This window comes from Nycticebus coucang, chromosome 11, assembly GCF_027406575.1.
Source record: "Nycticebus coucang isolate mNycCou1 chromosome 11, mNycCou1.pri, whole genome shotgun sequence".
Lineage (NCBI taxonomy): Eukaryota > Metazoa > Chordata > Mammalia > Primates > Lorisidae > Nycticebus > Nycticebus coucang.
The window spans coordinates 113,236,673-113,250,256 of NC_069790.1; the positions used below are offsets into that span (position 1 = coordinate 113,236,673).

Sequence of the window (13,584 nt, forward strand, 5' to 3'; positions counted from 1 at the left end):
AAATTAAATATGCAGATAACACAGATCTGAAGATCCCCTGGTTGGAGGGGACGTTATACATAGATCATTCCTTACGGCAACATTGAGGCTTATTTGAAATGTGGTATGTCAGAGACAGTAGTATATTTTCCTGCAGTCTCCTCCACCGCTGCCAGATGGCAGTAATGGAGCGTGGCAGAGCCAGAGCAGTGGCTTAACTACTCAGCTACTCCAGCTGCTCAGAAGTCTGAGCCAGGAGGATCACTTGAGCCCAGGAGTTCGAGGCTGCAGTGAACTATCATTGTACCACTGTACCCATCCTGGGCTATAGAGCGAGACTCTGTTCCTTTAAAAACAAAACAAAACAAACAAAAAAGATGTTAGAAAGTCAACTGTGCAGGGTGGTCAGATGTCCTGGTCGGCCATGCAGTCCTGGTTTAGGCTTGTTGTCTTGGAATAATTATTAATAGCTCCCTCTTTCACAAAAAAAGTTCTGCAGTTTGGACATTAAACCACATGGTTATTATAGATCATGACACCAACGATAGCATCTCTGTTAACAATAAAGTGCAGTACCTTTATTTCTTTTTCTCAGCTTAATTAGATTTTTTAAATTATAGAAGAAGTAAACATGAAGCCAATACCATGGGTCTGCTTTTTGTCATCTCACTATTTAAATACGTTCTGGATCTGCGTACAGGTGCATTAGTGACGTACTGTGTGAAGCCTCAACTTAGAAACTTGCTTGCCTTTCTTCGTGCCTCTGTCACCCCCTGCCTGGCAGGTACTGCCTTTCAATGGGTCCCAGTCTTTCCAAATTCCTACTCATGAACAAATCTACTAGGATATTTCCAGACGTCTAGTTTCTGTAAAGAAAAACATCCAGCTCCCCCCACTTATCTATTAAAACATCAATGTCAATGGTAATGGGGTAAAACAAGGAATGAAGGTGGAACAAGGGCAGAGAATTATTGTATGTTTATTGGTCATCCAGAGAAATACACTCTCATCTCCTCGCTCGTCTCCTGCCATCCTGCTAACACTGTCACTGGCTATAAAAACACCTCATCCTCGCCCAGCGCCCTACAGCTCACGCGCGCTTTGTCATTCCATTTTGGCCCCTTCCCTGCCTGATACCAGGTCCTGCTCTTCTCAGAGACTCTACAGCTCTCCTAGTCAGCCTTGCTACTCCCTTTCTCTCTCCCTCTCTGTTATTTAGACCAGTTTTTGTTTCTGTGTCTCTTATTTAATCCATTCCCAACACATGCCTTCTTTCTGATCTCTTAAAATCTCTTCTCTCTTCAATGACACCATACTAAAGTCATCTTTACACAGCTGCCTGGAAAATCCTTAGAACGACAGCAACATCTTCTTCCGTGTTCACCGTGGCATGCTTTACTCCCACCACTTTTCAGACTTTGATGAAATTTTACATAATAAAAATTTTCCTCCAATACACACACTGCGTAACAAGATTGAGATCTTCTGATTCATGACTTGAATGATATGTCTTTGATTGGTATTACCGTTGAGCCCTGCTCACCCATGTTTAGAGATATAAACCCCTCTCTCACAGGAATTACCTGTGTTGGTATTTACAAGTCCAGAGATGGGGCTACAGCCTGCTTATTTTTGCTTGGAGAAAGATGATTTGGAGAACCCCTGGGGCTAAAATATTTATTCACAGCAAAATACCTGCAAAAAAGACTCCACAAGTTACCCCTACAACACTAGCTACTTAGAGAGGTGCAGTCACCTGGTTGCAGTAGGATTTTGTCCCGGCTTCAGTGCATCTGATAGAATGAACAGACACACCAATCTTGGAATTCTTGGGAAGATCTGGTAGCCCCACACCTAACAGAACTCAGAAATCCATACAATTACATCATAAGCACTCATATAACTTTTCAGCTACAGGGAGAATGACAAAATGGTAAAGACCAAGAATGGTTTGTACTTCTTTGAAGATGACCTTCTTAGTATTTCAGAGAGTATCAAACTCAATCTTGACTAAGGGAAAATTTACACAGTTATTAAATAATAGATCCTCCATGTCAGGGGCTATAATAAATGTTATTGGTAACAGAAATAAAAATAAGACATTTCCTTCTAGGAACTCACAATGTAGCGGGAATATAGACAGACAGACAGATACAATAAACACACTTAATCATATGTGGGAGAGGCTGAGGGAAACGCCATAGGATGGACAAAAACAAAGTGCCGTGTGTGCTCAGGGATAGAGGTGGAGTCCAAGAATGTTGGTAGTAAGGAATGTTTCTATGCATCCTTCAGTGATGCTTAGAATGAAAATTATTGGAAAATGGGGTTTTAGGCTAAGGGGTGAATAATAAAAGTGAGCAAAGTAATAAATGAGAGAAAGCTCAAATGCTATCAGCAAAACGAGAACACGGTATAAGTGAGACCAAGCTACCATCAAGCTAAGGAAAGTAGTTTAAAGTTAGACCACAAAGACTCTAATTTTTTAAATTTTTATTTTGTTTAAAAAATGAATTTTTGAGTGTTACTGAGTGATGGAAGGATTAAATCATCTCTCTGTGTTAGACAAAGTTGTCAGAAGACACGCAATAGAGAGAATGCTGAAATGGGAGATAAAAGGCAACATGTTTAACTTACAGTTAACACCACCATTCATTTAAAAATTCATTAAGAGAGTAGATAGAGCTCATGGAAAAATTAACCAGATAAATGTCTTAAGTGCAATAAACATGAAGATATTCATTGAAATAATATAGACAAGATACTGCAAAGCTTTAAACTAGAGCATCAGAACAGGTTGAAGAGGGGAATGGATTGGTGAGGTACAGAATGGACAGAATTTTAACACTTACCTGATGAAAAAGATGAGGGCGATAAAAGAGACTAAGAAAACCCTACCCTTGGATTTCAAGAATAATGATATAGGCAACAAATCTAGGGAGCACAAATGAAACAGAGTATTCAATAAAGAAGACCTACAAATTCAATTGGGGTCATTTTGAAGTTGAGGTACATTTGAAATGTTCACATATCTATCCTTAAAACCAAAATAAACAGCCTGTCTCCTCTTTCCTTGGCCAGTGGCCTCATTCACTGCTGCCCCACACTCTACAGGGCACACACACACACTCCCATACATTAAAATATTGACACAGAAGCACACAGCTCTCCCCAGAACTCTCCCCAAAGAAGGAAGGTGCAGGCTGATTAAGCAGCCTCATCTATTCTTTTCATCAACAATTTTATTTTAAAATAAATTTTATAAGGTATAATTAAGGTATCCACTATGATATTAATGGGATACATTTAGATAGTAAAATGATTACTGTGGTGAAGCAAGAGGAGTTAAAATTCTATTCGTTAAGCAAAAGCTGAACACAAGACAGTATCACGTGCGATAGTCCTCAGGCTGCGTGTGTGTTAGATCTGCACTTGCTCATCATACACGCCTGCTGCTTTGTCTCCTTTCACCTGGATGTCCCTATTTCTTTGCCATCCTTGGTAACCACTGTTTTGTTCTCCATCTCCATATATTTGAATTGTTTTACAGGTTCTACACCTATGTGAGATAATGTAGTATTTTTCTTTGCATGTCTAGTTTATCTGACACAGTGTACTCAGCTTCATCCATGTTTTGGCACATGGTAGGATCTGCTTCTTTTCTAAGGGTGAATAATGTTCTGTTATTAGGTAGGTAGATAGATAGATAGATCCCACGGTTATTTATACATTCATTCGTCAACAGATACTTAATTGTTTTCATATTATGACTTTGTGAATAATGCTATAATGTACGTGGAAGTGAAGATATCTTTACAGGTTGTCGCTTTCATTTCTTTGGGGTATGTACCCAGAAGAGGATTTTCTGGATCATGTGGTAATTCTATTTTAGGAACTTCCACACTGTTTTCCCTATGGCTGTGCCAATCTACATCCTCTCCAACAGTGTACAGTTTCCCTTTCACAACACCCTTGTCAACACCTCTTACCTCCCGTTTTTTTGACAGCAGCCATCTAGTGGGTGTGAGGTGACACCTCATTGTAGCTTTTCATTGATGAGTAGTGATGTTGAGCACTTTTTTCATATGTTTCCCTGTCAGTCATTTTTATATTTTCTTTGGAGAATGTTCATTTAGGTGCTTTGCCATTTTTTAATTAGGTTATTATTTTTCTGCTAATAATTTTATTTTGTTACTGCCTCTTCTTTCATGAGTCTCATGTTTTGACTTTCATGTATGACAAGGATACTGCTTAACAAAGTGAAAGATAATCATGTTTTTACTTTTATCATTAGGAAGCATATAATTGCCAAGTAGAGTTTCTCAGGGGCCTGAGGATAGCCGGTATTCCAGAGTGATGTGATGTGATCAGCCCTGCATGAGAACACTTGGTGTTAACTTGTAGAGCCTCATCTCAGGTAATAGTTTTGTTTCCTTTATATACTCTATTCCATACATGAATCCCTGGTGGGGGGCATATTTTGATGCCATTGTATTAAACTCCAACTCAAAAAGAGATTCTCCCATGGAGAGTAGAATTGTGATCACACCACCATGTCCTGCCTTTACTGATTCCAGCCGAAGACTTCAGTGGAGCACCAGCCTTCTATGTATGCTTATAATAGTCTATTCCCAATGATCATATAGTATGTGTAACAGATCGACTTTACCATTTTCATTAAGCTAAATAAAGATGTAAGCAGAGTGTATTTTATTTTAAATTGATTCAATAATAAATTTTGCTCAGGAAATTTTTTGGGGGGCTCTGGATATAATTTTTTATTTTGAGACAGATTCTCACTATGTCACCCTGTGTAGAGTGCTGTGGCATCACAGCTCACAGCAACCTAGAACTCTTGGACTTTAGTGATTCTCTTGCCTCAGCCTCCCCAGTAGGTGGGATTACAGGCTGTGGATATATTAGTATAGATGTGGATTGCAGAATCATAGCATTAAAAATAAAAGTACCATCGGGTGGCGCCTGTGGCTCAGGGAGTAGGGCACCAGTCCCATATGCCGGAGGTGGCAGGTTCAAACCCAGCCCTGGCCAAAAACCACAAAAAATAAAATAAAATAAAATAAAAGTACCATCAAATGTCATCAGAGTTATCTACACTTATCCTATGGATCCTTAACACACAATTGTATCTAATAGTGAAAGGGGAAATAAGCCATCCTGAGTATGATGCTGATATAAAATTATGTGTTTTGTCATTTGCACCACATGCCACCGAGCCAAATCAGAATTAATATATGCAAAGCTGTTAGGGGCAGAAGAAAAGGCACCCATGTCTCAGGGGCTAAGTCTCTTTGGCCGCAAAATCAAGGAGCTGATCATTATCAGATCCAGGAACTTTCCATCTATTGTTTCTATCATTTGATAGAATAAACAGAATCTGCACATGAATCCATGCTGAACTCCCAAACTCATCACTGCTTTTCCCTGTCTTCAGACTTGGCAGCGGGAGCTGCAGGTGTGCATTCTCAGCTCTACCCCATAATGTGCAGGAGGAGACTCCACCATGAGGCTTCTTCTATTGGTAGCAGATGACTCCAGGCAAACCAGCAAAAATCTTTTCTGAGATATTGTGTGAGGAAAACAGGAAAGTATCATTTTTTAAGTACTGGAAGAAATAATTTCAACCTACCATAACCTTGGTCTAGCCAGGGCAATTAGACATGAAAAACTAAACCAAAATAAAAGGCATCCTGTTTGAAAAGGAAGACATAAAATTATCTCTAATTACAGCTGACATAATCTTGTATATAGTCAACACTAATAAATTCACCCCTACACACAACTCCATTAGATTTAATAAATAAATATAACAAACTGCAGGTTAAAACATGAATACCAAAAATTCTATTGTATTTCTATATACTAACAAAGAATTTGTAAAGATGAAATTAGGAGTATAATTCCCTTTACATTTGCATTGAAATAATAAAACATCTGCATAAGAGTGATTGTTTCACAGCATGCAGAGCTGCTATGTTGGCACGTTGCTATGACCACTACCCCTGCTATCCCCACAACCTTGAATTACTGTTTTTTAACACCTCCCATTTCAACACACTATAAAACATTTGCATCTTCTGATCCTCATCACAGCACGTGACTAATGATGAAATCTGGAGGGAGATTTTTAGTCTGGAACCTGCGCCAGTGAAAAGGAGAGGTTAAAAATGAGTGGTAAGGCCTCTGTTTCTTATCTAAGGAATGCAAGATTGATAACCAGCATCTCATGGAACTGTTTGCAAGTTTCTTGGTGAGATTTTGCACACAAGAAGAGTTTCTTTGAGTCCCAAGTGACAAAGAACATTACAGAGTTGATGAGGAGACTAATCATTTCCCTCACTTCTGTGTGAACTCCAAACCTGCTCTTGCAGCCTGGGTGTTAGCAGATCCAAAAGCATTCAGAAAAAGTCCCTTTGGGTAACGCATGGGTGTTTAGAGATGAGCATTTTTGACAATGGTTTTGGTGGACAATTTGGAATATTCTTAGGAGAATAATTGGGCTGATTCCAGTGGTGATTGCAGCTGTGTTTTGATTGAGTTACTTGTGGGGAAGCCCACTGAATACTCTCCAGAGTACTGGAGACCATTTTAGGGAGGCCTTAGCATCCTGGTAGGGATAAGGCCTTGAGCCACAATTATTTGGACCTTATAAGTTAACATAATCATATTTATTAGCCAAACTATGGAGTGTCCTAGATAAACAAGCTACACCTCTGCCTCTCCCGGGTGAATTCCATTAGTAGCAGGCCCTGATCTTTGTATCTTTCTTTCTCTATGCCTTTCACATAATTTTTTTCAGTGCTACTGGGTAAGAAAGGACAGAAAAATGGAAAGAAGCCGAGCCCGGGTATCCATTCCAGAGTATCATACAAATAGGTATGTAGATTGAGGAGACACAAGGTCAGAGGGAGAATTCACAGTTTTTCTAATGTTTGTTATTTGAATTACTTTATCAAAAAATCAAGTAGAATAACTAAAGATCACAAAAGTGAGATATAAACATTAGAATCAAGTTTCCTCAAAATATTTAAAGCCATTTAAGTAGCTGAGATGAAGGAGGGGGAAAAAAACAACTAAGAAAATGTCAAATCATTTCCTCCAGCAATGTTAGTTTCCATGTTCCTATTTTTCTTGTTTTCTTTTTTTCAATAACATCTTTAAAAAAAATTACATTAATATGAGGGTACAATTAGGCTACATCGTTTGCATTTGCTAGGTATAGCGCAAGTGGTATATGAGCCCTTCACCCAGAGGCGTGTTGTGTATACCCTTACATTGTGCGTGTCAGGTGAGAGCTCACCAACCCCCCTCTCCTCTCCCTCTTCCCCCCCACAACTTAAACTATACTTAAGAAATTCAAACAATGTAACATAATCATTTGTACCCTCATATCAATCTGAAATTTAAAAAAATGAATAAATATTTCAAATCGTATAAAAGCCATCGACATAGAAATCTATAAAATGTTATTTGGAATACTATTCAGTCATAAAAAGATGGAGACTTTTACCTCTTTTTTTTTTTGCAGTTTCTGGCCAGGGCTGGGTTTGAACCTGCAACCTCCGGCATATGGGACCGACGCCCTACTCCTTTGAGCTACAGGCACCGCCTAAGACTTTACTTCTTTTATATATACCTGGATGGAGTTGAAGAACATGCTCCTTAGTAAAGTACTGCAAGTATCCAATGTACTTGACACTAATATGAAACCAGTAGAGGAACAACAACACACCCACACGGGAGGAAAACCCATTTCTTAATATATGCTTATATAGACTTCTTAATATATTATTAATTTTATGTCTTGATGTCACCTCTTGTCACTGCCTCTATTCAGCAACAGCTAGAAAATGGACAGATGGATATGAAAAGGAAAACAAATGAACAAAAATGAGCAAAAGTGGAGGGGGGCTTGGCGCCCATAGCTCAGTGAGTAGGGTACACCATATAAGATTGGTCCTGGGGACAATAGGACCCACTAGAAGAGGTGATCTCACTGGAAGACCCTCCTCAGGGGGAGCAGCTGTGCAGGGTGGCTCCCCAACCTGCTGCAGTGAAGCATCTTCCCTGGGCCTGCTTCTGGGGTCACTTTCACCCTGGACTCAGCCATGGATACCAGACTCTCCTGCTGTGTGGTCATCTGGCTCCTGGGGTCAGGTGAGTTCTGAGCTGATGGATCAACACCCCTGGGCTCTAATATACCCTTTTAGACTTTTCTGAAAGGGAAAGGTTTTGAGATTTATTTGAAAACAGATAATTGCATTATGCAGAAAAAGCAAAATGTATGTGAATTTTTAAATGAACACCAGAGACTTCAAATGTGCTGCTTCATTTTAAGGTGCTCGTTCTTCTGCCCTTCTGACTCTGTCTCATGCACTCTCTTCTCCTGAGGTCTCACAAGTGCTGATGTCCATCAGAACCCAAGACACCTGGTCATGCGAGGACAGGAGGCCACCCTGAGATGCAGCCCCGAGAAAGAACACAATCATGTTTACTGGTATCAGCAGCTCCTGGAGCAAGGTCTGAAGTTCATGATTTATCTCCAGAAAGAAAGAACCATAGATGAGTCAGGAATGCCAACAACACGGCTTTCTGCTGAATTTCCTGAAGAGGGACCCAGTGTCCTAAAGATCAGCAGGCTGAGCCTGGAGACTCAGCCGTTTATTAGTGTGCCAGCTCAGTATTCACATCAATGCAGAGTCACATCCCTGTGCACACGAACACCCTCCACCCTCTGGGGCCCACCCCCAAGACAGCAGTGGACAGAGGACGGGAGACACACTATCTGTGCTACAGAAACATCAGCTGCAAGGCAGTTTGCAAGTTAAAGTTGGAAATAGGAAAGAGTTGTAGAAATATCATGGAATACCTCTGTCTATGTGCCCCATAACTAAGACACTGTCTTTCAAAAGAAAAGTAAAGATTTTCGAAAATTGGACCTAATTTTTCAGGTTAAACACTTAAAAACCAGCAGAGCTCCATTTCTTTTTTTTTGTTTTGTTTTTGGCCGGGGCTAGGTTTGAACCCGCCACCTCCAGCATATGGGACCAGCGCCCTACTCCTTGAGCCACAGGCACCGCCCAAGAGCTCCATTTCTTTCACTCCATACTGTATATCAGGTTTTCTATTTCATGCTTTACATATATAATTTGATTATCTATGTAACAAAGGCAGTGTTTTCTTCCTTTTCACCTTGACGAAATAATTAATTTTTAACATTTGTAAAGAAAAAAAATTCATTCGAAAAGAAAAGAAGGAAAGAAAGAAAGAAAGGAAGGAAGGAAGAAAGAAACCTAGTAGGTGACAAGAGACAGAGCAGATTTGTCTAAAGTTATGTGTATATATATACATATATATATAAAACAGATATGTGTGTATATATATATATGTATGTTTTTATTGGGCTGCTTGTTAATTCTTTGTAGCATAATTTTTGTTTTGTTCTTTGCTCACTAGTGCCCATTCAGGTTTATGCAGATGCCAGATTTAAGAGCCCCTGCTATAAAATTATAGACTGTCCGAGAGCTCAGGGAAATAGAGTGTGTAAGTTTGGAATTTAAGGGAAAGTTCTTTGCAACAGATAGTGCTCATTAGAAATGTGTACCTAAACTTTTTGTCTCAGTGAATTTTTCCTTTTATTCTCATCACTCAATAGCTATCAGGTGCTTAAAGAAAAGGGTTTATTATCATTTGCTTGATAAAGTGATTTACAAAAAACAAAAGTAGACAAGTTCAAAGTCGTTTCAAATACTCTTGGAAGCCTTACCAGCATGAAGTATACACAGGTTACTGCACTGCATTTTGTGCATGGGAGTGGGGCAGACACTTGAAAATAGAAGAAAATGCCTTCTGATTTTCTAAAAGTATTTCACATGCTCCAGCCCTTTCCTCAACACATCCAAATTGAGAAGACTGCCAAGAAGACTGAAGAGGGATGCTGGCTGGGGGCCTGAGGGAGAGCTGGGAAGACCACCATGAAAAGGCCAGCACCTGAGTCAGACCCCAGCAGGGCTGCAGGGAAGGGGGATCCCAAAGTCCACACCATTTAAAGCACCTGATATGTAATTTAAGGGGACAGTCTCCTCTCCCAAAGGCATTGCTTGTGAGTAAGAAAAAGAGCTAAAAAGAAATGAAGAGGGTCCTCTGGCAATTAGATAGTGAAGAGAAAAAGAGGAAAAAGGAAAATGTAAAATCCTATAAAACAAAAGGGAATCACTAATAGAATTCACAACCACCCCACCATAAAAACAAACAAACAATACTTACTAAGGTGTCTGCGCTTTGTTAGGATGATAGGTGGGGGGAAAAGCCATCAAATTAGGAATTTTGTAGAATACCCCAATAACACAGAAATGAACAAAAGAAAAGTAAACCCATAAAATAAAGGAAAATCTTTCACTTCTCCTCCCTCACTCCAAAAAGAATCATGTGTTTTTGGAAGAAAATGTAAGTCTATACTCCAAACAAGATTAAATGTACTTTAAATGCCACCTATACACAGAAGTTCAAAAAATAGGAACAGAAATGGCAAAAATAGAAAGAAATGGGTGTGTGGGGGGGGAGCAGTTGACTGAATTCAGAAAAGAAATAAAAGAAAAAGACAAAATCGTCTCAGAAATGCGGAATCAATTAAAAGATGTCCAAAGGAAAATAAAGTCAAATGAAAATCTAGTCGGGGCATTAAACAAAAGCAGGAAACAAGTAGGAGAATGAAAGTGACATAAAAGAAGTAAAACCAGCCAGAGAGGAGGTGGCCCAAGGACGTGGGGCATGTGATGGACCCAGAACAGCAGCTCTTCTTGGTGCAGCAGGACAGCTGCCTTGGACTCCTCAGGACAGACCAGACAAGTCACCCTCTCCCTGAGTGTTACCCTCTTTCAAATAACCAGAGTGCCCTTACAGGAATTCAAACATTACAGTAACGGAAATGGTGAAAATCAAAAGGCCTGTGGGAGGGAGACTTTGGCCCACAAACATGGCACGCCAGCCCTTCTGCTCAGAGGAAACACAGAGTTATGGGAAGTGCCCATGACTCAGCTCTCCAGGCTATTTCTTCCTTTGCAAAATTAGGGAGCTCATCTGGAATATCTCCGGGGTCCCTTCAACTATTCACTCCAGTGTTCTGACAAACTACATTGTAGGCCAGGTGGAACCCCAGAGCTAAGCTTCTGTCCCCAGGGCGTGCAGCCACAGGAGAACATCTTCCTACTATGAGCAGCCAGGTGCTGCTGTGTGGCCCTCTGTCTCCTAGGAGCAGGGGATCTCAGGGTCAGGGGATAAAGGCCCACATCTAAGCCTTTCCTCCCAGGAAGCACCTTGGACACCTCCCTGGGCTGAGTTTCCAGCATCTTCCTCTTTCTTCCCCAGGAACCATGAATGGTGGAATCACTCAGACCCCCAAATATCTACTCAGAAAGGAAAAACAAGATGTGACCCTGGAATGTGAGCGGAATTTTGATCACAATGCCAAGTACTGGTACCGGCAAGACCCAGGGCAGGGGTTGAGACTCATCGACCACTCACAACTTGTGGATCAGGTCCAGAAAGGAGAGATAGCCAAGGCTACCATGCCTGTAGGGAGAAGAAGGCACTACGACATCACTCCAAAGGAACCAGATGGCTCTCTATGTCTGTGTCAGTGCCAGCGCAGCAAAGCACAGCGGTCTCCACTCTTAAGAAATGTGCCCGATCCCTGCTCCCTCTACCAGGTGGCTGGCTCCTCTGCCACCTGCCTTCCTGCTTCTGCCTCAGCCAGGCAGCTGAAGCTGCTGCCGTCATCAATAGGCTTTTCAGGGTGGCATGAAACTTCACTCAGTAAGTTGGGTTAAAAAATGATATATGTTATGAAGTAAGTTACATACACACATATATTTATATATGTATATATTTCATGGGTCATTACAAAAGTTTTGAGATACGCAAAAATTAAAAAACATAAAATCCATGAAGACAGAAAGAAATGAAGCCCTCCTAACAACACTGATCAGCTGAAACTTGCACGGGTGAATCAGAAAGGACGCTGTCGACTGTGTTTCTTGGAAGTGAAATAATGGATCACAACACAGACTGTCTGACCCATATAGAGAGAAAGAGAGGAGAGAGGTTAATTTTATAACCTCAAATATTTTTTCTGTTTTACTGAATATCTGATAACACAATTTTATTTCTAGAAATAAATGACGATCTATATATTCTCTGCACACAACTAAAACTACCAATGAAAACATTTTTTTGAAGTATTCTCAACAAAGATGAGCAAGAAGTTGTCCCTACCTTCAGAGAAATAATAAAATCCCAGTGGTGAGAGAAAGATATAGAAGAAAAATACTGTAGTCACTGTATCACGTGACATGCACTTTGAATCTGAGGTGTGAGTGGAGCATCGGAAATAACATGGCCAGCTCTTTCTGGTGACATCAGGGAGGGTGTCACAGAGAAGGAAAATTTTGAGATGAAACAGATGATTCAAGTTTCACCACATGGGCAAGCGCCAAGAGGGTGAGCCAGGCTTCAGGAACTGGGAAGGGCAAGAGGAATGGGGTGATGTCAGAAAACACACTCCAACTCCCTCCCCGGCCGGAACACGCCACTGGTGGAAAATTGGGAAGAATTAATCAGAAAAGTTATGGAACAAAATTGAGTTTCCAGCTCCAGTGGACCTTCCTTGGATACCTGCACAGACATGGCCAGGAAGCTTGGGTAAATTCATGCCTGGTGCTCAGAAGAGAGAATCGGGTCAGGGTTGAGAAACATTTAAGTGACGGATCAGCAGACAGATGTGAAGTACAACTTTCCAAATGAACTTCATGTCCTCTACGTATTTTCTCTGTTTACTCTCCACACACATCTGTTGAATTAAAAGACAGGAGGTGTTAATTCTTGACTCTGTATTTACAAACATTTATCTGATAACACAATTTCTAGAAATAAATGACGATCTATATATTCTCTGCACACAACTAAAATTACTAATTAAAACTTTTTATTGAAGTATTCTCAGAAGCATCAAGGATCCCCAGTATGTCCTGCTTCATGTGGCCCTTTTCTGAAAGAATATGAGCATCTCTGTCTAGGAAACCCAAGCCCTGGCTCCACACATTCTCTTTGAATTCCTTCTTGGAGTGTGGGGTTAACTTTGAATTTCTTCTCCTTCATGTTCTTTGGAAGCTTGACTCACAGTCACACAGAGACCAAAATACTAAAACATAGAGATGGGAAATAGACAGTCCTCTGTGAAAGGATCTGAAGCGCATTGACACACAACATAATGAGAACTCCAAGCTGTCACTGAGACCGTGTTCTCAGACAGTGGTAAGGAAAGCATTGGAAATGGGATCAATGTCCACACTGTGTGCACAGACATCTCCATACCAACCCTTCCCTGAGCCAGATGAGGTAGCCAGGATCCAGTGTGGCAGTGGACGAGACAGAGTCCTGTATAGTTACCTGCTCCCTGTGCACAGCCATTCTCCAGAGGGGATGGGACAGGGTAAGATTGCAAGTCAATGAGAGGAAGAAAATGCAAGGAAGAACAGTCAGAGACGATCTTATTTTCCTTTTTATCTTGGACATGACTAGAAGGGGCAC

General features: G+C 40.7%; 1 gene segment (V, D, J or C); it reads left to right on the forward strand.

The window, feature by feature from the left end:
- LOC128598243 (T cell receptor beta constant 1-like) overlaps positions 1-13,584 on the forward strand; it is a 232,182-nt gene that overhangs the window by 32,801 nt on the left and 185,797 nt on the right.